Below are 25,450 nucleotides of genomic sequence, written 5' to 3'. Positions count from 1 at the left end.
TCTTCAGAACCTCAAAGACTACAGTATGAGGACTGCAGAATAGGCTTCCTGCTCTGTGAGATTATAACAGGCAAGGGTAAAAAAAAAGGCTCATGAATATTGATTGTCTGTGAATCTAAAAACATCACCTTCAAAATAAAAGATATGTGATGCCATGAACTATGTACTACAACTAACTACAAATGTTTCCAACTCTTAAACTTTTCATTTCCGCTTTTAAACTCTTAACAATTTGTTTTGATTGAATATGGTATTAATCAATTGCAACAAAAACATTTAATTCTGTCCATCTGTATTGATTGATTCACTGTGGATGAGGAAATCAGTCATACAGATGAATCATTCAGAACAAATGACAAGACAGGATTTTCTCTGTCCACTAGAGGGAGAGAGAGTACAACAAATCTGGCCAACAGCATTCTTTAGGTAATATTAATTGACCATATTAGAGATGTGTTGGAATAATCATGATTCTTTGTCCTAAATGAAACATTGTTAGCTTTCAAGATTACTTCCAAGTCACATCATTTAGACTTGTTATTGACTTTTATACATCTATATTAAAGGAGTAAGAGGTATTTGTTTTTAACCTTACAATAAAAAAGCTAACCACAGGGATGATTACACTCACATAACTACACACTAAACTACACTGCCACAACTACAAGCTAAAATAACATTATATTTTCATTTTGTTTTATATTTTGTGAAAAGAAAACATTAAAGCCTGCAATGTGCCTAAACAGCAAAGTTAGATGTTCTGTATTCATCACAGAATGCAGTTTTAAAAGCTAGATGCAGGTACACATAAAGACTAGGACATTCATAAACAGAGCATTGTCTAGTAATTTATCACGCATCTTCTCAGGCCCTCTCCCCTGCCCTGACATACTGTCTGCCTGGCAATCTCTGGGCTTTGACTGGCTCTGACCAGCTCCAAGTCTGACCCTCACTCACATAAATAATGTATGGTTTTCCAGAATTACCGTAGAAAACAAAAGACAGGAGTGCTGCATAACAGATACAGGTTAGAAAACAGTAAATAAATAAAATGAAATATTCTGGAAATATCTGCTCTTTAGATAAGAGCATTTTCTGTGGAGCATTTCTCCAGTCCAAACAAGGTTTGACACATTTGTCTCAGTGAATTTGATTAATAAAGCTAGATCTCAGATTCTCCCCATGAATTCCAATGCAATGATAAACCCTTTAAGATTAATATGATGTACAGTATAAAAAATGAAACCTTTGGAGTTCCATTCAAAAATGGGGGGAGAGTAAAACAAAGCAGCAAAAATTGGTCTTAAAAGCATGGTAAGCGCATGATTTAGTGGGGCGATAAAGAGTCGAAAGGTGGCCATTCATCATAGAGGCTAGCTCACCAGGAGAGGGCCTGTCACAGACACCACCAGGTCTGTGAGGCATTTTGAGAGGGTGATGGAGCCTCCAGTTGCCCCTACAACCTGTTGTCCCAATGTCTTTTCCAGATGGACACATACAGACCTCAGATGGGTGACGAGTGCTTTGTCTTTGCCGCTCTGCAACTCCATTGTCACAGCATGCGTTGAGGGATGGATGTTGTTAACTGCAAAGTAGAGGACCAGACTTCGAGCTGCAGAACCAGCTATAATGGGAACAGAAGAAGCTTTATTGGGGTAACTTCAGATTACATTACAATACAGGGGATTATAATGAAAACATTGACCCTAATCAAGAAATAGCAAATGTCTCTCAAAAAATAACTCCAATTTGGCTTGCATCGAGTTGTGTCCATAAGGCAGCAACGACAAAAAACAAAACAAAGAAAGAAACACCACAAAAGACAAAAAAAAAACAGCCCAGTGTTTTAGTTTTATGGTCCTTGTTGAATATAATCACAATCTTCAGTGGGTTGCACAATTTAGTTTCCCAGATTTGCTTGTCTAGGAAATCAAAGCTGACCAAACTGTCCTATATGACAGTATGACACATCTCCTACATTTATTTATTCCTAAAGGTAGGCTATTTCAATCAGATTATTGAGGCTATGTACATTCATTTCCATTTTTTATGTCCATGTAGCTACAATAATGTCCATGTTTGTTGTTTTTCAATAAGTTTATTTAGAATTTATTTTACAGAAAATCATTCCAGTTCATGAACATAAATTATAGAATCGACATAATATAAATAAATAAAAAGGAGAGAGAGCTTAATAAATGAACAGGTTTTTTTAAAGTGGTGACAGAAGGTGTTCCTTAAGTCAATAGTTCTGAGTAGTTATTGAAAGGCCTTTCTTATTCGTTACAAGTTAAAGAGACTCAAAGTACAAATGTCATTTAAGAATGACTTAAACATGGGGTTGACTTAGAGCATTTATAGCTTTGTGAATGTGAAACTTGCCCAATAAAATAAAGAGATTTACAATAGTACATACGTTCTTATCTTTAAGTATCGTTAATGACATTCTTTCCTTCAACGGTGATTACAGTTGTCGTTATAGTAGCCTGTGTAATTCTCAAAGTCCTTCCACAATGTGATACAGAATGAACAACCATTTATAAAACATGAGTTAGAGTTTCTTGTTCTTTCTAACAAGGTGCATTTGTTATTGTTGTTATATTTGTTAGCATTCACTTCGAGATGTTTGTTGGATATATTTTATGCAATATTTTTGTCCACAGCCTATCGCTATATTTCGTGCTTCACTTTCAATAAGCAAAAAAAAAGAAAAAAGAAAAAAGTAACTTCCGGCTGTCATCTTTGGCTTAATTGAAACAGCCGCAACTTTGCAAACATCTTGTTTATTGCGCAGCATACGGAACACTGCTTGTTTCAGCTGGAATCGTCTTTAACAAATCCGAAAAATGTCTTCAAAACAGCAGTAAGTGCCGTCAAACGACCCGCGTTTTTTTTTAAAGTAAGCTTTTAATGTTAACGTTTCTTTCAGAAAACAGATGCTTGACCCAAGTAAGTTACCGGGTAGGCTAACGTTACAGGTGAACATTTAGCAAGCTAACATTTAAGTTAACGTTGAAGACCAACAGATTTGTCTGAAGAGTTAGAAAACCAGACTAAAGCTAACTAAGAAATTAACCAGACTTCCATTTAGCATTTGGCCACAAACACAACATTAATTAGATGATAGGCTACTGTTAATGTTTTGTGTCTGTTAGATAATTAGGCAATTTATTTCTAGCTAACTTGTTGGCCATATATACGGTCTTGATAAACTCGTATTACCAGGGGCTGTATTGATGTATTTTACGTTTTTGTCTTCTAGTGGTCAAAATTGGTTAACGCAGCTTTTATGACTATGAAGTTGCCAGAAAAACAAAACTAACAGAATAGCAGTTGCTCAAATAGGTATACAGGGGAAATGAAAGTGAGTATTTAAGTCCGTTCTCTTCAGTCAAAGTGCTGTGCGGAAAGGGTCCATGTTTTCTGTTATTCAGTATTGATTTAGAAAGCTTTGGAGGACAACAAAAGATCAGTTCAGTCAGGATTAATATTAGATTACAGGTGAGGTAGGTAGAACATTTTTAACTCTGCTCCTCCGTAACTAAACCGTTTATCCATTGTACTGTATCCATTGTTCAACAGCATGAGGTGACTGCACATCAATGTAAAGCATGTTCTAACAGTATTATATTGACACCTACATATAGCCATTGAAATGCTGTTAACGTATAACAAATTTAAATTTTCAACCAAATTTAAAATCCAGGTGACCTAGATGTCTACATATTGTTTGGCAAGCAAATCACCAAATAAATGCTTTTTGGGCCAATGAGTGTGCTGGAAAATAAGGGCTGTCTAAATTTATTTAGTTTTGGCACAGTGAGTCACTGACTACGTTTACATGCACATAATATTCAGTTTTTTGCCCTAATTCCGAAAAAAACAATATTCCGACTAAGCTGTTTACGTGGCTGATGAAAGTGAGTAACCTCTAAACCTGTTGATATCCAAGTCTTTGATACTGTTTAAAAGTAACTTTAGCTGTGTTTCTCCTTATCGGGTCTCCACATTGACATATATAAAATGGACCAACAGATCCCGTTGCTCTGGACGGATATTAGATGCACTTTTCCGGTGATGGCTGAGCGTTACTGCGCAGCTTCCAACTGAGCACGAAGAAGACGAAGACGTAGATGTGACGTGAGCAACCTGTCTGAAAGTTGTAAGTCTTCTGGTAGCTGTGCCAAGAGAAATCTCAAACATTCCGAATCTTGCAGAGACGGAGAGTGTAGGTATATGTAAGGAGATAACATAGGCACAGGCTAATTATTGCTAACTAAAATGCTAGTTAACATTAGTAATTAAACTTCAATAGCTAATGTAAGTCGAAACTGCCTGCGAGCTTCTCCTGTACTATACGGTAATTCCTCTACTATGCGACAGTAAGTCGCGTGGTTATGACACAATCGTTTTTTTGCAAACTTATTTTTACAAAAACGTCTGCTACGGAGCCATAACGTGAGATACAAGGTAATGGAGCTTTTTATACATTGTCGTGTTTCTTTAGAAATAAACAATGGACAAATAATCTTTAAACGTATCAGATGTAAAGTTATTCGCTGTCAAAGTGACGCCAAAATGAATGGTAGTCAATGGAATGCTAACGGGAGGTGATGGCTTGTTAGCATCAAAATGGCGCCATAGGAGCTACGCGTTCCGAGGAGAAGCTTGTCGGTACACGATCCGTTCTGCCTGCATGATTCATTCTGTGCATGCGCTGATGAAAATCCTGTTTAACAAGGATTTACGACATTAGCTGTTAGCTATATAAACTAACGTTAGCTTCCCAGTGGAGGCTAACGGCTGGCCGCTACAACTACGGCCGGAAGCGTGGAACAAATTGTGCAGTGTCCAGTATCCTCTTGAGTATCCTCTGTAAAACCATGTGTAAAACAGGATAACACTGCATGGGAAGCTAAACGTTAGTTTAACTAAACTAACCGCTAATTTGGCTAACTGCTAGCTAGCTGACAGCTTGATTCAGTCTAAAATAATGTTAACTCAAGCTAAACACGGAAAAGCAGGCAACAGCTAAATTAAGACTTTACAGTAATAACAATAAAGACAAGTATGGATTGATTGTATTTCAAATGAATGAGCACAAGTAAAGTAGAACTGACGTTACAGCTGTTATATATATATTTTATATAACGGTTATTTTCAGGTTTTATTTTGAGGGTCTTTTAAAATTATTAAATGCTGTCTCAGTTAGCGGTTAGCTGAATTAGCTGTTAGCTAGCTAGCTAAACTAATGTTTAAACCAACGACCGGAAGCGTCGTACAGATCGTGCAGTGTAATCCTGTTTCTCACATGGTTTTACTGAGGATACTGGACACTGCACGATTTGTCGTCCGGTCGTAGTTGTAGCGGTCTGCTGTTAGCCTCCACTGGGAAGCTAACATTAGTTTATATAGCTAAAAGCTAATTTGGCTAACCGCTAGTGCAATGTCGTAAATCGTGTAAATCCTCATAAAACAAGATTTTCTTCCCATTAATTTTCTCCATAAGGATTTAGAATATCAGTCATAATGCCTAAACCATCTAAGGTAGACTGACCACGAGCAACGAAGTTGTGAAACGAAAGTTTCTGCTCCTGTAGAAGCTAGAAGTCTGTATGAAATCAACCTTGTTTTAAGAAAAACGTTTTATCCGCAATCTTATGGAGAAAAACTAGACTACCCACAATCCTAAGTGTAACAGCAACGTCTCTGATTGGTCCAACTCTCTCTTACCATTGAAACGTTTACCGTACCGCGAAACTGCGAACAGCTAGAGCGAGCTTCTACCATTGAAGTCTATGATAGTTTCTGTACACTGTCTTGTACCTTTTGCCTTTTTTGCCATTTTCAAAATGTTTTTTTTCACCAAATCAAATGTGTTATGCTCACTATTCATCTCAAAGCTGGTTGGCTTGGTTCCAGACTTAAAACTCGATATATGTATATAAGCAGTTTTTGAAACGTCAATGAAACAATTGAATGGGGAAAAACACTTCAGGAGTCAGAGCGATTAAAAAAGTGGGCAGTCACTGTTGAACTTAAAAAACCCTGATTGAGACACATATATTCCAAATGTGCTGTATACATGTCCAAACAATGCCTCTAAAACCCAAATAATAGGCCTACCGCAATATCCCACGTCTTAATCAGAAATTGCTATATTCGGAAAAAGGCCTTATTCGGAATATCCAACCGGAATATGCTGTTTACATGATCTGTATCAAATTCGGAATATTGTCACAATTGGAATAATAGTAGAATATTTTGTGTGCATGTAAACGTACTGATGGTGACAAGTACTCACAGTGATGAAGTCCGGAACTCACTGCGTCCGGCCAAGAAACGTTCTGACACATAACTGTCGCTTTTACACTTCAGTTTCAGTATAGCCTAGATTAAACAACATAAAACAACATAAGATGTTACAAAGTCAGGATAGGATGTTTAAACATGTTTCTGTTTTTTATGCTTAGCTATCTAGGCTAACTGGCTGTTGGCTTCATATTTACAGATATGAAAGTGGCATACGTGGTATCTATCTCATCTAATGCTCAGCAAGAAAGCAAATAAGCATATTTCACAAAATGGCAAACTATTCCTTAACTGGGCTCACAGAATAGCTGTGCGTGGCCCTGCACCATCTCCCTGCACCAGAGACTGATTCTCTGAAAGTGTATTTATAGTCTTAGGGTATACTCTTGCCAGTATAAATCACAAGTGCAGATTATGTTATAGATACAAACCTCACAAACAATATTGATGACTCAAGTTACTTTTTGACACTTTTTGATAGTGATGAAACAAGTTGGTGACATCAAAGCCCAGTGCTTGAGTAGTAACTCCCAAAGTCAGAGCTGTTCTAGTGACCCTTATATCCTTTAAAGTCTCAGTATGACCTTGAGTGCTGTAGATGAGGTAAGTTGAGATGTGTGGGTTGAACAAACCACTACAAACCCATGTTAAAGAATGGCTCAAGTGGAGAAGCCCTTCTGCCTGTTTCCTTGTCACAATTAATAAAGAAAATCATTGCGTGGCCTTCTCAAGATGCTTTCATATGCCACCCATCTGTTTTAAGGACATTTTTTTTTTTTTTGGTTATGTTAACAGGAAACCCAAAATCCTAAGATGCGTTGGAGCTTTGTGTGTCAGGGTTAATACTAGTTTGAAGCGGTATATTTGCTGTTTCTAAAGTGTCAGTGGAGAAAATGCGATTTGATTTGCTGAGCTGTGGTTGAATCTGAATCATTTTCTTCCTGCTCGTATTTTATTTTTGAGGTCGGAGTGTGTCCACAACAACAACAACATATTAAAGAAAAACATACATAGTACTGTGCGGAATGGTTTAAAAAAAAAAAACGTATTCATCTGTAAAACAGCATTTTAATTAAAAACAGTTGTTCTCAAACCTGTACTTGATGTTTCCCATTAGTCATGTTTGAGGGATTACAGACGGCACCAATGAAAGTCAAAGATTAAATGGAAAATGCAGATGTGTGAACAATGCGGCTCGTTTTTATAGCTATCGCAGCTTTTTTTCTTTTCTTTTTTTGAAAAATTAACTAGCATTGACGTGGTTTCTAAAGTCCATTTCAAAATAAACATGACATTCTTTGGCAAAAGGAAAATCTGGAAGAGGTTTCTTGGTTGCGGGTCAGCAGGGGAGCTCTTCAACGGAGTTTAAAGATTTCTCAGAAAACATTTGATACTTTTCAATCACATTATCATCACTGCCCAATAAAACCTGAACATTACTAATCCATGTATTTCATATATGATTTTGTATTGTTTTTTTATTTTATGGAAGATGGCCTGATTTTATTTTGTGACCATTTATTTTGGAACATTTTAACTTGAAACAAAATGATACTTAGACAAAGAGTCACCATGATCATACAGGTGTATAAGCAGCATCTTGATATCATCTGGTCAGTTAATAACTTCTGTATGGGATGGAAACACACTCATAATGGCCATTTTATCAGGTTATTATGCTGTATCTTGTCTGTATGCATGTGAATTGTTGGTGCCCCCTTGATGTAGGCTTAGTACCCCTATCAGTCAAGTCTCGTAGCTTCCCCAAATGTTCTCAAACGTTTCAGGCCTTCTGCCTTCTGCCCCTTACTCATTTCTTAGTGCCCTCTGCTCAAATATTATATTCACACTGGCACAGGCTTAGTGTTCTTGAAAAGCATGCCTTAATCAGTTGGTACATGTACCTTAGGTATATGTCTTTAAATATGTGCTCCTTATTTGATCTTTCAGAGATGCTTTTCTTTTTAAAAACCTACAGTGGGATTCAGCATTAAACATGCAGTTAAGGGTATTATTCAATTCAAGCAGAAGATTAAAAAAAAACAACCTTTTTTTGCTTGTTTTGATGAGACTGTGGAAGAAGTGAAGGATAGAAGTGGAGTTAATTTTTATACTGCATCCAGCTCCAGAGGAAGGCAAGGCAATGATCAGTAATGAGTTTGGCTGTTGGCCCAGAATGATTATTAAGAATTGCTGCTGATAACAACACACACTGTATGAATTATATCATAGCATTGGCATTTGTAATTGCATCTTTTCTTTCCCTGCTCTCTTTCTGTATGTGAATTAGTACCCTCTCAGCTCTTCTGCAGATCTTCAGAGAGGGAAGAGAAGGGAAAGGAAAAAATAAGAGAAATGACTGTGCAAGGGTCTTAAATCCAGGTATGAAAGTTTTTTTTTTTTTTTTTTTTTTTGCTTTTCAAGATTTTGGCATATTTATGTGGCATTACTGTAGGAGCGGGCCATGTAATGTTATTTGCAGAAACCACACGTTGTTCACATCAAGCTCACAAAGACTAAGGGGATAGCCATGTGATCATGACCTTGCAAACTGAGGGGCCAAGCTTCGTGAGGCAAACTATGGCATCCTGTATTTGTGAGGGTTCCACACAATTAATAATGGAACCATGTTATGGAAATGTTTTTTTAGGAACACTACTTGTCCTAAAGCTTTGTGTTAAGCAGCCTAAGTCACCCACACAATGCTGAACTGGAGAAGCATGATATGCAATATGCAAATATGCAATTGCCTTAGTGTATCAAACACTTGCTCAGTAAGAGGAGAGGGAGAATAGACCTTAGTAAGTTGTGTGTAGGCTCCTTTTTAAAGATGTTTTACACATGACGTAAATGTGAAATACTGCCTGCATCATCACATTATTTTGAATCACATTATATTCAGTATTAGGTCAATAGTGTTTTTCTTTCTGCAGGATTAAAACAGATTAATACTGAGGATCAAATGTTTGCTGTCCCATCTTAGAAAAAAAACTAAAACGCCAAAAAAATAGATTAACATTTAAAGATCATAAGTGTTAAACATTGTAATTCCAACTAGGGCTGGGTGACATGGCCACAATCTTCTATCCCGATAAAGATCATTTCATGTCTCGATAATTATCACAATATATGTTTTCTGCTAATTAAATAAATAAATATATATGAAATAACCACATGGTAAAGCCTGTTTTTGTATATTCCTGTGCAAACTAAAAGTACTGAATATTTTATTAAGAACTTGAGTGCAAAATGAACATAATGTGCAAGGATCATAATGAAAGCATACAAATTATATAAATATTGTAACAGTTCGGTTTCTGGTTTTTCAACATTGCTATAGAAACGATATAGAAAAATATATACGGGAGACATTTTTATATCCTTTTGACAAAATACATCGTCCATCCCTAATTCCAACACAATGTCTGAGTATTACAATCTGTCAAAATGATGGCCTGTTATAAAATATGGAAAGCTAGAGGCCTGTATTGTCCTGACTATAGAAGTGTAACCACTGTCTCTTGGGGCTGAGTCAGACGAAAATGTGGTGTGCTTTTACTTTGCTCGGCCAAATGTGAAATAAATAAAAAGAAAGGAAAATGGCTGCTCTCTTGGCTGTACCCTTGGTCCCTTGCTCTTTGTTAAAACTATATCTCTGCTGCTCCATTGCCCCCAGCTACATTAAATCCCATTAAATTCACCTTCATTAAAGCTGTCCTCTCTACTCCTTGCAGCAGCCCTGGTGCGGGCCTCTCAAGGACAGAGCAGTAATGAGGGTGGACTGGATTTAACCTTGAACAGTACAGGTTTTCATTTCCAAATCAATAACTTATGGTTCAAAACTGCCACTAGATCCAGGCTATAATTTTCAAGCATTAATTGTGTGGATTATGTTTCTCCAGCAGTGAGAGGGCATTTAAGCTGCAGTGCAGATATTGGATCTATCATTTAGTTTTCTTTCTTTTTTATAATAGGAGTTGACAGCTTGCACATTTTCTATATTAGTGACTTTGTGTGCCTGTGTACACTTTGCTGCACAGATGGGATAACTTAGGGAGATTGTATTTCAAAGACTTTGTATGAGTACAAGTAATTATGCTGTACAGTGAAAACAAGCAGAGGGCAGTAGAATTTGTTCTTCTCCTCAATCCAGTATTGCAGCACAGTGTCATCATTCGCTCTAAAGAGGTAGAAATATAAGAAATCTCATTCACACCTGTGTGAAGTTTTGGCAGTCACCTGCTGTCAGGTGAAGCGGAAAAATTTGAATTATGACTGGAAAAATGAACACGTGGATGATAGGATGACAGCACAGCCCGTTCTCACTCCCAAGTCGTAAAATACTGACGCTTGGTCAGTGGCTCTCGGCGTCGGATACTGACGCAAAAATCGCCCTTTGGCGTCTGTATGGAACGCACCGGGCAGAGCAGCAGCTTGACCGCAGCACTGTAAGATGACGTAGTATTAAATGCGACAACGGTAGCGAGTAATATGAAAGACCGAAAGTCTGTGTAAGGAGGTTGGTTGGGGTGGTGGATGGGTCAAACAACACAGGCTTTTCACCTAGGAGGCCAGTTTTTCCTAAACCAAACTGTCCCGTTCTTGTGCTGCATGTAAGTTTAACGTATGTCCCGACCCAGAGCGTCAAAAACTGACTCCAATAGTCTCGACCAAGCGCATCTAAATTTGACGCTAAAGGAGACTTTTTGCATAAATAACAAACACCAAAGGTACCTGACCAAGCGTTGGTTTTTGATGTGATGGGAGTGAGAATGTGTTGGACAGCAGGGACAAGGGGAAAAGGGGGAAAAAAATGCCTGACCTAAAGTAAAGGAGTGAAATTGTCTAAACTCCTGTAATTCCCCACATTTTAGTGGGTCATTGTCTGTAGTGAGGTTTGCTGTCATTGTCATATGATTGTATGGAAAGCATTAACCTGTCCTGCGGTGATAATTTCTAGCTGACATGTTCTTAATATGAAATATTGGATCTTTTCATAAAACGGGGAGGGCTGAGGCTGTGGTGATCACTGGAGCTTAATTTTTTAATCAACTTCTCTCTTAAATGAAGCTTTATTAAATTACAAAGCTCACACAGTGGGAGTAGGACACAGACAGAGATGGCCCAGTGTAGAAAAAAAGAGCTTTGTGGGATAATTAAATAAAATTAATAAAAAAATAAACTCCGCTAGCATAGACTGAGAAGAATGGGAGAACGAGGAGACCCGGTAGCCATTTTCATGCTCTGCTTTTCTCATTAGGGTTTCAGGAAATTTACCATGTGGAATTATGAAAAGAAGAAAGGGATACAATGTCTACAAGATATTGATGGATATTAAATGGAGACAGAATTACATTCATTTTTTTCACACTCATATTCACAGAAATTAAATGTGCTTATTGTTATTTAAAATTACATTTGGTTAAGCTTCGGCATGACTCAAACCAACAGTATAGTAATACATTTTTGTAATTTCTAAACTTGTTTGACAAAGTTGATCTATATCAGTAAAGATGTAGTATAATTATTCGTCTAACTTACGGTATTTTATAATTTTATGTTTATACAGTTGAGAGCAAGGGACAGGCTACTTTAAAGTTTTCTACTTTATTTTCTAAAGTCTTTGTGAGCTTGTGTGCAGCCTCATGCAGGAACCTCTTAACTACTCCTAAAGACTAAAGGGAGTGCATTTTTTTTGTCATGGCTCTGGAACAGCCTGTAGAAATTCCTACAGGTACAGTAACCCCTAAATTCCACTAGGCGCGTCTGTGCTGCATTCTGGAGGCCGACAGAGGAACCGCAGCCACTCAAGACGATGCTTGTGATTCCACCAGCCGCAGAGCGGCGCATCCCAAAAGCAGCTCTCCTCTGCTCTGTTAAAAATACACGCTAGGTCTATTTTTGCTGGAGCCGTGAGACGTTGCACTGGCCGGGCAGGAAGTGGAATTGCTGGAGCATCAGGTCAATTGTCAAAATAAACACCCACATCACTACAATAATTGAACAACTAAAACACAGCCACAAATCTTTGATTCATGTCGCTTGTAACTGGTCTAAATGGAAGAAACCATTTAACTACGTAGACTACTTACTTGTATGGTAGAAGGCAAGGCATATTTATTCATATAGCACATTACAGATAGAGAATAAAACTTAAGAAACCCAACCTCATCAGATATTCTTTTTTCAACCTGCATATCTACCAGTATTGCATTGGCCGTGTACCACATACTCATTGGTTTTACATTCACTTTGTCCCCCACTTGAGTGGTGTGCTCTGCATTGGCTCAAGGAATTATTGTACCGTCTAATCAGAATGGTGAACTGGTACTGGCCTTGAAGGAGGTTTCTCTGAAAATAAATATCTTGCTGATTTCACAAGGAATTTCTTTGGAAGAGATGCCAGTGGGTTGTTTTGGCCTCAGCCTGACTACTCCAGACTGAGAAAGTGTTCAGTCCACCAGAAATCCTAATTTACAAAGTGTCCAATCCACAGTTCCTAGAAGTTGCCTGTGGAGAACATGTAATTCATTAAAACGGTGTCAAAACATTGACTATACATGGTGTTATACAAGTTGCATTGAGAGAGATGTATTCAGATGTACATCCTCTAATAATAATATCTTTCCGAACTGTTAAGTTAGTAGCAGCCATCCTTCACTTTATAGGACTCTTTTTGATGCTTTCTCTTTTTGGTCATGCCTCACAACTATTACAAGCCTCAGGGTTAAGAGAATAGTGTGCAGATCACTAAATATGTAGGTCAAATGTGGTTGGCCTGCAAGGCTAGCATTGGAATTAAACAGCTCCTCCTTCAGCCTGTATACAGCTAATGGGAGCGGTGATGTATTGGCATTGTTTGGACATTCTCAGGGGTCACATTTGTCTTGTACGGCAAAATATTCGATGGGTTTTTCCTCTTTATGTTGACAGCCTTTGTCTCATGCTTCCTGACAAGTAGGATTTACTATATCCTGCTCTTGTGAAGCATCTCCCTTACTACACTGTTTTGTGTTTTATCCACGATAGAAAATGTCTTTGGCCTACTTGCCTTGTTTTACTATTGCCTTTAACATTTCACACAGCTGTCCTTGACATTTTGGAGAGCCTTATTATTTATGTCTGTTAAAAAGTCCCACATTGTGCTGTGGGCTTTGGCTATAATATGTTGTCTATGTTGAGTTTGAGGGGGAAAATACATTTAGTCTCTTTTTCTTTTTTTTTTTTTTTTTTTTTTAGATGCAGATATACAACTTTCCTTAAAGTGGTTAATGTTGTGGTAAAGTACTCATAACTATTTTTTTGAATGCTACTTTTTGAGCTGCATAAGCCTCTGGGCCACTTTGTGTAATGAGTTTTGGTAATGTAACTAGATGATTAGATGGAATGTTTGGTAGCTTTATTGTTACTTGAGATTAGCCTTCCCCATACGTAACACCCTAGATCAATCTCTTGCGTGACTATGACCAATGTTGGGAAGGATACTTTCAAAACGTATTTCGTTACAGAATACATGCCCACAAATGTAATTTGTAACATATTCCGTTACGTTTCTCAATCCGAGTAACGTATTCTGAATACTTGGATTACTTCAGGATTACTTCCACATTGAAATGCGTTTTATAAGTGTAGGAATGCGACCATCACATCCAGCTTACTAAACAGGCCTATACTGGTGTGTTCTTTTTATTCCAACTAGCTGAATGTGTACCTGAACAAGCAGATAGATTATTGTATTGGTAGTCCCGAACTGCATACTACAAAAATCTAACCGCGGTCTAAGCTACCACAAGCTAATTTTAGCTAACGTTAGTTAGCATGTCAAACGGGGCTATAGTCTTTAAACGGCTCTGGAGCTAGTAAATCAGCACCTAGGAGAATATAAAGTCGCACGTCAGCGTTAAAATAGCAAGGTGACCAGTAAAACTACAGCAGACGACTACCCTTGGCTAATTAAAAAAATAACTTAGTTTAAGATGCTTCTTCAGGTTGGAGGTGGAGTAATTTGGACACTGAAAGGAGGCTGGTTGCTGGCAAGCAGAGGATGCACGGCACAGTTAGCTGTATTTCATTCTCCCCATTCGTTCTTTAATGTGAAATGCTGTTTGAATTTCCAAGATAGAAACTTATTGCTGCCCTGGCCCTGTAGTGCCGGTTCCGACTCCATTGTGACTGATCACGCAAATAGCTATTTTTTCTATTTCATATTGGGGCTCCTGGAAAATGCATTAAGTTGCCTTAATTTATTCAGAGTGAATAAACTTGTGAAACAGAAGTATCGTCATGTAATCCATTGATTTTAACAATGTAACTGTATTCTAAATACCAACTATTTAAATTGTAACTGTAACGGAATACAGTTACTCATAGTTTGTATTCTGAATACGTAACGCCGTTACATGTATTCCGTTACTCCCCAATACTGACTATGACTATTATGTCAAATGGTTAAACATTTCTTTCGGGGAAAAAATGTTTTGAAAGCCTTTTTACACAATGAGTTGTGCTGAGACAAATTTTGATTATGGTCAATGAATGCCACATTTTCTGCCAGCAGAGTTTTTCCTACAGAGTAGTTGTGAAAAGGAACTATAAACCTGCCCTATTAGACATTTGAGACAACTTCTGTATTGGCGTATGGTTGTTGTAGGACATCATTCGATATAGCATTGATATCTTCCGTGGCCAGAGACAAGAGAGCTAAAAACTGTGAGACTGACCCTACTGTCACATTATCTCCACACACTCTTTTCCAGCACATGAGACAATTTTGATTGCAACCACTATTTTCACAGATGAAATTTTTTTTGGGTTGATACATTTTTAAAAACCATTCAGGATCATCATGGCTAATACCTGCCTTTTCGTTATTAGTCAGTGCTTAATAGTTTTTCCTCAAAACTTTCTATGATTAGGATTTAGCTTTCTAGCTAGGTTGGACACATTTTTGTTCCTCATTGAAACATTGGACACTAGAACAAGACAATGAATCAAGACTAAGGCTGGATTGGCTGTCCCAATGTTTTACTAGGACTATTTATAGATTGTCCCAATCAGAACTGACTGTAAAATGTCACGTTGTGGCTCATACCCTAACTCTAACACATGAGCTCCAGCCTTTGCAACCTTGTGAATAGAAATACGGGGGTACAAACACTGGAATGTTTTTAGACAAGAATGCATCTCAAGTGGATGTAAATTGTTTGAAAAATAGATTGTAGTATTCGCAGCAGATTTCCAAAAGACTCTCAACTTGAACCTGTACGTTTTTTATAGCTTTTTCCTTCATATAAAGTTGTCATGATGTGCATTTCTCTTTTTGTTTTCAGCTGTGTTTTTACTTCACAATATCAAAACTGGAATGTGGCCAGGAAACTCCATACTTAGCCATGCTTTTAAAGAAAATAAAAACACATTTGTTGCACACGGTACACCCAGTTCACTAGTCCTTTCATAACTTGATATCTGATGTCAGTCACAAAGTTTTCGGGTGGACTTCAAAGGTGAAAATACGGTAAAATCTTATTTCAGCACCTAATATTGTGCTTATACTCACCACAGAGCGTGTAGTTGGGCTAATTCGGTTATCCCAAACCTCTTCCAGCCAAGGCTCTGAAGTTTTACGCTCGTGCCCAGTATGTTTTGAAATTGCAAACACTTTTATGTCGGTCTGTCGATCAAACTTTATAATGCTCTGATTTCTACCCCACTGGCAGTGTCTTTTAATTAGATTATACTGGAGGAATAACCAGAGTTCAGAATGCCAATTTGTGTCCTAGACGGTGTAAAATTTGCTGTTACACTGCTGCCAAACAGAGCAGGTGAGAGCAGACAAGGTCCTCAGGCAAATAGCAGCTGACTGCTCCTCTCTCTCTCGCTCTCTCTCCTTCTCTTTTACCTTTCTCTTCCCTCTTTGCAGTCAGACATTAGAGGCTTGAGAGGATAAATAAACATGTTATTCAAGAGTCTGATAATGAAAGAAAAATACCAAAGTGTACTGTCTCCAGGGTGGGACTTTCTATACTGTAGAGAACAGTGATGTTGGCAAGCAATGAAAGCATGTGTAATGTACGTGCTGTATATTGAAACTGACAGTGTTAGTTCACTTAGTCATTATACTGATTTATGGCTGAGCAAGAGGTCAACCAAGAATCTACAGCTGGGTGCAAAACCCAATGATAGGAACATTTAATTCACCCAATATTTTGCCCTTTTGTGAATGTGTACCAATTGTGATAATTGTCAAAGCATAACAGAAAAGTACTATGATTATGCTTGTAACAAGACTTTTTTTATTCAGTGTGTTGGAAATGTATAATTTATATTGAAAACCCCTAAGTCTGTGTTTAAAGAATATAGCCAATGAAAGCAGCAAAGTGAACAGCTGCAGGTAATTAGAGCTTGCCCAGGAATGGCCTGGGAGTCAAAGTAAACATGGATGGTTTCCACAATCAACAACATTTACAAATGCTGAAGAAGGAAGCTACTGAATTTGTGAAGAATGTGCAGTGGGAATGGAAAGCATAGAAGCATGACGCCAGCAGATGTTGAAAATTAAATACATGTGGCATGTGGCTAACAGGACTGTGGGGCTTATTCTTCTGATGGTGGACCCTGGAGTTCTCGCGGACTAGAGGACAGCTGTTCCGGGTTAATACTTACAGGTTTACATCCAGCCAGCTAAGATTTTTTTTTTTAAATGGATTTCCTTCAGGGGAAACTGACTTCAGTTTTCTTGCATATCTATGGTCTGCTACTGTTGTTTGCAACAGTACACATATCAAGTCTGAGTCCTAAATAAAATTGTCTAGGAATTTGCAACGGAGTACAACTGGTTGTGGGAATTGATAGACTTTAAATGGTTGGATGAAACCAAACTCTTAAAGACTCATGGCCCCAGAGAGCTCAGAATGTTTCAGGCAAAGCCCTGAAACATTTTAGTCTATGAGGGCCAACTGGTTCTACTTTAAATTGCTGAAAAGGCTTGAAGTTGATTGGCAGAAGTAGCTTGATGCTTTGTGTGTGCCCTCAGATGGTGCTTGTGAAGTTGTCCTTGATACACCGTGGCATAACTATGGCAATTTCTTTCTGTTGTGTGAAATAAACAAACGACTTAAGTGGTCAGCATTGAGAAAAGCATTGCTCCATAATAAGTAACGTTATATTTCACAATGCAACCTGATCCTTTTTATGGCCTGCAGACACTTGGTGCATTTAGAACTTGAAATAGAAGAATTTGTTCTTTGGTAGACCTTTTTGTTTTTGGTGAAATCTGACCGTAGATTCCTAGCTTTCATTTGCCATAGTACAATGCATTCAATATACTTTTCCTTTTTTGAATTACCGCCTCAATTGTTTTAAAATTATACATATTCTCATGTATTTATTTTTCTGGGCATTGTATGAAGTACAGCAATGACATTGGTAAGAAATGAGAAGGCTGGGAGTTATCAAATGAAATGCATTGTGTTAAGTATGTCTCTGTGTGGCATCCCTTAACTCAATATTAGCACACTGGCTGGGCAGCCCAAGTGTGGTTCTTGCTTCACTAGCTTCTTTTCAAACAACCACACTCTGTTTATTCGAAATAGCTGCCTGAAATTTTACAGTCTCTACACTCTGCCTCTCTTGGCTTTTTGGCTGTTGCAACAAAAACATGTCAGTATTGTTTAAAACCGTGGTGTCATAAATTATTTGCACTAATCCATGTAGATACTCGTTCCGACTCACGAAGCAGTGGGTGATTCTAGACTGGAGAGTGTAAGTTTTGTTTTTCAAAGCCAGGCACAACTTCACAGAAATGAAGTTTAACATTTGCTTTTGTTTAGCCCCACTGCTTATAGAAAGAAAATATTCTGGAAAAGAAAGCACTTTGTTAGAACAAAAAACACTCTTCAAAACATACGGTGCCCAGTCATTTCACTGTTAATATTTCAAAATGTCACTAATATGCAGGGGCGGATTAAGGTGGTCAGGGGCCCCTAGGATGCTCTTTGTGTGAGGCCCCCCCTTAATCATTGTGCTTTACTGGAAAAATGTATTTAGTGCCATACATGGTCCACATGCTAATAATAATAATAATAATAATAATTTTAACTGACACACACACACACACACACACCAACTACCACCACACCACATAGGTAAAATGAGAAAACTACATCATAAAACTAACATCAACAGAGATGTAAGTGGAAAGAATACCAGATATTATCCTCTGCCACCACAGCACCAAAACAATTACAATGAAAATGTAACTAAACAGAAAAGCAGCAGAATTCCCTGGATTCACAGTTCAACAGCAAGCTGGTAATCACTTTTATCTTTATAAACCAACAGGTAGGCTACAGCATCTGCAGCAGTGCAGAACACCTGGTTTTACTGAGGCAAAATCACAACATCACTACCAGTGGTGGAAGAAGTATTCAGATCAACTAGTGTTTAATGGTCTATTCATCTCAGCTGACTTGTAGGCCGTTATATTGTTGGCTAGTTTAGTTTAGAATCAAACATCACATTTTATAAATTACATGTTTTGTGTGCAGAAATCTTAATGTGTAAAGTAACTAGTAACTAAAGCTGTAACAGATAAATGTAGTGGAGTAACTAAAGTAACTAGTAACTAAAGCTGTAACAGATGAATGTAGTGGAGTAACTAACGTAACTAGTAACTAAAGCTGTAACAGATGAATGTAGTGGAGTAACTAAAGTAACTAGTAACTAAAGCTGTAACAGATCAATGTAGTGGAGTAACTAGTAACTAAAGCTGTACCAGATCAATGTAGTGGAGAAAAAAGTACAATATTTCTCTCTGAAATGTAGCAGAGTAGAAGTAGAAAGCAGCATGAAAAGAAAAGCCTCAAGAACCTCAACATTTGGACTCAAGTACAGTACTAGAGTACATGTACTTAGTTACATTCCACCACTGATCATTACTGAGACACAAACCACTGTGCAATACACTAAAGTGTGAATAAAATAAAAATAAAAAAACAGCAGCAGCAGCACATAACACTGTTATTAACAACAATAATGAAACAGCAGCACAACATGTAGGCTACATATTGTTGCATAATCATCACGCCTTTAGAATTTTTTTTTTTAGAATTCAGATGCAGGATCCGAGTTATAGGTAGTAGAAGGGACTGGGACCAAAAATTGGCCCTGGCATTTTGGCCCAGACCGGTAAGATCACAAATACCCCCCTGTCCTTGCTCTCCCCTGAATGTGTATAGCAACTCCTAGTCCTTAAAACTATTAACGCCATGTAAGGGGTAAGCAAGAATCATTGAGAGTTGACACATTTAAATAAAAAAAAGTGCCATTTATTAATATGATAAAACGGTATACTCCTCATGAATCATAAATATATATATATATATATATATATATATATATATATATATATATTTTTTTTTATCATTTCACGACTGAAGAGGCCCTGTGCTTTAATTTCAAGATGTCTAGCATGAGTTTTTGTCTGCCAATGCAGATAGAAAAGCTACAATTCTCATTAAGAAAGCTTGCATAATGCGCAACGTTTATCTTGGCTACTTTAAGGACACAAATGCACAAGCACAAGCTTAAGGTTTGATGAACCTTAAGGTGGTGTTTTGCTTATTATTAAGATGTAGGCTACTTTGTTGAATGAAAGGTAGGCTAATATAGCCTAATAATAAAACGGTGAGAAAATGATCAGTCAAGACTCAGATACCTGCGCACGTAGCCAAACTAATGCAATGATACAGTATAGCATGCCTATTTCTTTTATTGTTGTAGTGTTATCATCAACAGTTTGTCCACCACTCAGTTTTATCAAGGGGTTAAGTGTTTTAAGGGGAGTTGTGTTTACCACAGCCGGTTGTAGCCTCACTCCCTCATCTCTGTCCCTCTCCTCCTGAGTCTCCTCCTCACTGTGCATGTCACTGTAGCCGACACCAGCAACGCTATCATCGGCCACGGGAGCTGATGAAGGTCCTGCTACTGGCCAAAACATGTCTGTCCATTTGAGACATTTGGCAGCGTTTTTTTCCTCACGCAGCTTCTCAGCACCTCCTTTGCATTTCTTCTCCATGATCTCTATCACTGTTCTAGCCTGGCAGATGCACACCTGAAACTGCATGCAGGCAGAAATCCCAAAGAGGGTGCTGTTTAAAGATATGCTGCCCTCTTCATTGTCTTGGTTAACGTTATCCTCACCTAGCGCCACTTCACAGCTAGTCGCTGCTGTAGCGGCATATTCATCACTTTGGACTGTTGTTCTTCATGTCTGTATCCCTAACAGTAGTCGTAAAAAAAGTTTGTCATCTTCGGCAGCGTTGCCAAATACTTATCGGCGTCTTTTTTTCTTTCTTTCTTTACTTCCCAGCTCTCCTGTCGCTGTGTTTATCTTTCGCGCTGCGCACCGTTAAGAACTAGTCCATTTCAATTTCAAAGTAGGGGGTGTATGGAAAAAAATATTCTATGTGATATTTTTGACTAAAGTGTTTTTTGGCGAGCCCAGAGTCAATTGAAAAAACAATGGGCCAATTAAAAAATATTTTTTTCTTATGGGCCAATTAGGGTCTTTTTTTTTTTTCACGCTGAAGTAAATTCAAAATAATTTTAAATTGTCTGGCTAATCCGGGGCCCCTGCACACGTGGGGCCCCTAGGCTGCAGCCTCAAAAACCTGTGCATTAATCCGCGCCTGCTAATGTGCATAGGTTATTCTTTACGGCAATGCTTCAGTTTTTCTGTCTAAGTACTGTATGACGTGTTCTTGGAATCTGTCAAAGAAAATAGTTTTAACATGTTAGCAGAGTCTGGTGTTTTATATTTTAAAGGTAGAAACGTGAAATGTGGGAAACCTGAAACCATTTACTGATGTTCAAGATGTTTTGTTTGCACTATTTCAGTAGATTTTTTAAAATTAAGTTGCATTTGTTGTTTCGAATTTTATAGTTGGATGTTAGTAAAACACTAGTCTCGCTTTCCCTGACCTTCTTCCGCAGTGCTGCGGAGGAAAAGAGTGAAATCCAACGGAATTTTCGACAAAACAAGAGTAATCCCAGAAGTGGAACGTCGTGGATGTAGACTAGTAAAACCCTGATGACTTACCTTTTAGCAGTGCCATGTTTAATGTTAATGCTTTTACGGTCTCAAATCAAACATTGTATTATTTTTTCTGCACTGCTAAAACTATTTAATCTTTTAAATTGGATACTTGACTACACACAACACAACAGGGGTAACCATCACAACTGATTTGTCAGAATCAATCCATTTTTGTGTTTAAACATCTACCCGTGCATGTAGGACTCATGGCATCGTGTCAACTTTACCCTCCCTGCTGCTTCTAATCCTTTTCACTTCTTTCACACCTCTGCCCCGATTGACCAGGTGTGTCTGTTCAGTCACCCCATTCACAACTGCAGGTTGGGTAGTTTATTATTACCTAATCGCTGCCGTCAGCTCCCATCAGGGTTTAAGATAAATGTTGCCAGCTGTTTCCCTTCTCTAATTATTTTTCTCTTTTCTGACTGTGGCTTTTTCTCTCTTTTCTTGATTTCCACATGCAGTGGCCTGAGGGTGGTGGTCAAGCTCCTTCAGTGGTGAGTACTTTACTGTAAACCCAGACTGTAGACTCAGCAAACAAGTTCTTCAAATTCTCTAAAGATATGGTCAAAAAGTCCACTCAATACAGATGAAAGGGTAGAAACGGTGTAGTGTCTCATTTTGTAGGATATTGTAGATTTTATTTAGCAAAGACAGGGCTAGATGTGTCCGATACAATGGTGCAAATTCACCCCAACTGCCCACATGTGGATTTAGTGATAGGGAGATATACATTATGTATCTCATGTTAAATCACTTTAAATGCAGTAGGGTTGGGGGAATGGTCAAATCTCCATTTAAAGGAGATTTAAAAGGATATTTTTTTGTGGCCAGGGGGATTGTCGGACAAAGTTGAAGACCTCCTTCTCCCTGGAGGTGGGCTAGGATCATTAGTTTTAGTTTTTGAAGTGTTTGGCCTTTTGATGTTCCTATGTTCTCTTTAGGCAGCCTGGCCTGAAGGATATTTAATATCACCCCTACAAGTTTCCAGTTAGGAATAATTTGAACTGAGCATATGTCAAAGAAACAGCCATTTAAATACATTGGTCATAGTTAAAGAGGCATAAAATGAGGCCAGATTAGACAGAGCACCTTTTTTCTGAAGGCTGGGTCTGGTCGAGTCGGGGCCAACCTGGGGCACAGGGACCCAGCAAAACTGCTCCTGCTTTCAATTCATTAACTATAACTATCTAACACGGTTGGGATTCAAACTCTCCCCTGGCTGCCCTCCTCATGGCCAGCCATGCTTGCTTCTCTGCCACTGTGACATGGCGGGGATTGTCTTAGAGTCTCAGTTACTTGATATTTTATTTATGAATGTTCAAGGGAGGTGGGACTAGATTAGATTTCTGATGCTCTGAGTAACAAGGGGACTGCGGTATCCCCAATGTCCTTACTTCAAACATCCCCTTCTGTTTCCACTAGGGTGTGCAGGAGGACCTTTATCAGTGTATGCAATCTTAGATTACGTCTTATCACCAAGAGAATCATGAAAGAGCATTCATTACACCCTATGAAAAAAAAAACTGTCTGTGCCTCAAGCAACCGACTGGGCCCTGTCTCAAAAATGCTCAGCTTTTCTTCTCCATCAACTAAAACAAAGGCACAAACTCTGTACTGCAGAAGGATACATTATGATACAGAACAATTTAAGATTATTTATTAATCTTAATTCATTTTTGTTTTGGGACAATGTGTGTGAAACATTATTTTACAGCCTCTGGTCCACATACCGCATCTCCCATCACTCTTGGGCCAGGATGTCTACAGATAAAGATGGAATGCGTGAGCAGAACACCTCAGACACTAGCTTTGTGGGGAAATAAACAACGCATTAGTTCCACATTGACTTTGAACAGAAACAGAAGAAGGAAGAGGAGAAGTTAGTCCACAGCAGGAGGAGAGCTGGGGAGTATTAGTTGGCAGGGACATTTCAGAGTTGCTCAAGCATCGCTCGCTCTCTTTCTCTCTTTTTCTGTCCAATGTTTTTTTGCACTAGTTTGCCATGTGATGTTGATTAGCCGCACCTCATCTGTCCCTCCCTTCTGTCTTGTCTTTACCAGTTCATATTCATTGAAGCTCTATGGTTATTGTTACAAACTACAAAGTCTGACTTATATGTTTTAATGTGAGACAAGCCTTTCAGCTCTTGTGATCATTTTCTATAAAAATAAACAAGTCAACATGACCTCCTCCGCCTTAGGCCTTAGACTATCAATATAATCCATCCAGTTTCCTAAAATTGGATATGCTATAGTAGTTAGGGCCCTAAACTTATAGCATTACAATAAAGTTGATAAAATTATGTAACTTGGAGAAGAAAACTATTTTTTGCGTCAGAATTTCTTTTGACATCATAAAACAAAAGTTATTTTTTCAACAGTGATTTGTAAATTAATGTCATCTTGCCACTAGGGACGTCAGATCACTTGTATATAACGTTGTAAAGGCCATGAACAAATGGTGTGTTGTGGTGTCACTTTAGGGTTTGTGAGTCTTTTTCCTACTTGAAATGGTTGCCCTTATTCTATCACACAATATCACCAACGCAATTAACCCTAAGAATGTAAGCCTTAAGTGTTAATTGTCTAAAAATAGTTATCTCCACGGTAAATAGATCACCTAAGGTCTGAACTAATCACTAATGAGTAGTCCGTGGAAATTCTAATCTAGTACCAAAATGATTGTGATATGTACATTGTGCAAGATTCATTTTCTTTTTTCAGTTTCACTGTCCTGTTACTGATTTTGAAACCTAAACTCAGGAGTACAGATCTGGTACCAGTGCTGTTTGTTCTTTTTCAATCTGTAGACTTCACTACATGTATGTCAAGCTGACAGAGGTAGACATTTTTAAAATTGTTTTGTTACAATTTTATAACATGACTGAGATACACGGACTATCTTTTAATGTGAATCAGTCAAGTCTGGCTGATACCTATTTAATTTGTGTATCACTCCTTATATACTGATGCTATTTGGTTAAAGTTGATCCTTTTTTATACTGTAATATTGCATTTAATGTTGAGTAAAGGTTTTCTTTTGGGTTGAGCAAAAACACACCCTCATTCTGCAATTGTGCAGAATGAGGGTGTGTTTGATGTGAGAGAGACCATGCTGCCACTGCACACTTTCAAGTTCGATTGAGTGTTAAATAACTAGATAACAGGGGGTAGTTAATCGGTGTGAAGTTGTAACTTTATCCTCTCTACCTTGGCTTGTCCTGGCAGTGGGAGGAGACTGTGTGGAGGTGAATGTGCTGTAAGTGTGGAACTGCTGTGGAATAGGCTGTCAGGGTTCATTAGCCCAAGCCATCTCTATCTCAGGAGGAATGTGGCCAGTGGTTTAAAACCAATTTCCATTACCTGCCTTCATTTTATTAACTTCCGTACCATTACCAGGGAGCTTCCCTTTGACAGTTGTTCCTCCTCACTGTCTTGTACTTCTAAGAGATCCCTGTGGGAGCAAAGTTGTGAAACCTCACTTATCCTGTGTTCCCTTTAATCGCCGAGCACTGTGCCTTGTGCCAAATGTGTGCACTGTGCATCAGTCTCAGATTTCACATGTGAAGGCCCTTGCATGAACCTCTGTGACATCCACACTTGAGCTATATGAGCTGACACAAGTATCAATCCAAAACTATAGTTTACTCCCTGTGGATCTCAGATCAGCTGTACAGGGAAATTCATGAGTAAGGTATGTTTTTAAAAGTTTAAACAGGTCTCAGCCTAGTTTAAATTGTCACTAGCTGCTGACTTTGGAGTCAGACCTATTGTGTTGGGATAATCCTGTGGGAGCCACGGATGTGTGGTAAATAGTAACTGTTATTTCTATCTGCGCCACGACCCCAGTGTACCAACGCTGATTAGATCTGTTGGGAGCATTTGATCATGAATCAGATGGGCTTTTCTTGCAGCCTGAGTGAAGAAGAGGAGTATGAAGCTTGTGAGACGCCCCTCTCCGTGACTGTCACTTGGGAGCAGAGAGAAATGGAGGAGGAGGTGAAAGGCCAGGTGTCTGCCACAGAATTTAATTAGAAAGACT

At 38.3% G+C, this 25,450-nt stretch overlaps 1 long non-coding RNA gene across 2 annotated transcripts; it reads left to right on the top strand.

Moving 5' to 3' along the window:
* Positions 1-2,751: 2,751 nt before the first annotated feature.
* On the top strand, positions 2,752-23,610 carry LOC114559139 (uncharacterized). Of its 2 annotated transcripts, XR_003693016.1 has the most exons (5): positions 2,752-2,863; positions 4,036-4,162; positions 8,603-8,694; positions 21,871-21,903; positions 23,124-23,610. It is a non-coding gene; the product is annotated as an uncharacterized LOC114559139 (long non-coding RNA). The 2 variants fall into 2 exon arrangements; XR_003693017.1 differs by lacking the exon at positions 4,036-4,162.
* Positions 23,611-25,450: the final 1,840 nt, after the last annotated feature.

Source organism: Perca flavescens, chromosome 1 (genome assembly GCF_004354835.1).
Source record: "Perca flavescens isolate YP-PL-M2 chromosome 1, PFLA_1.0, whole genome shotgun sequence".
NCBI lineage: Eukaryota > Metazoa > Chordata > Actinopteri > Perciformes > Percidae > Perca > Perca flavescens.
Note: the sequence above shows the minus strand (reverse complement) of the source record. Positions and strands in the feature narration are given on the sequence as shown.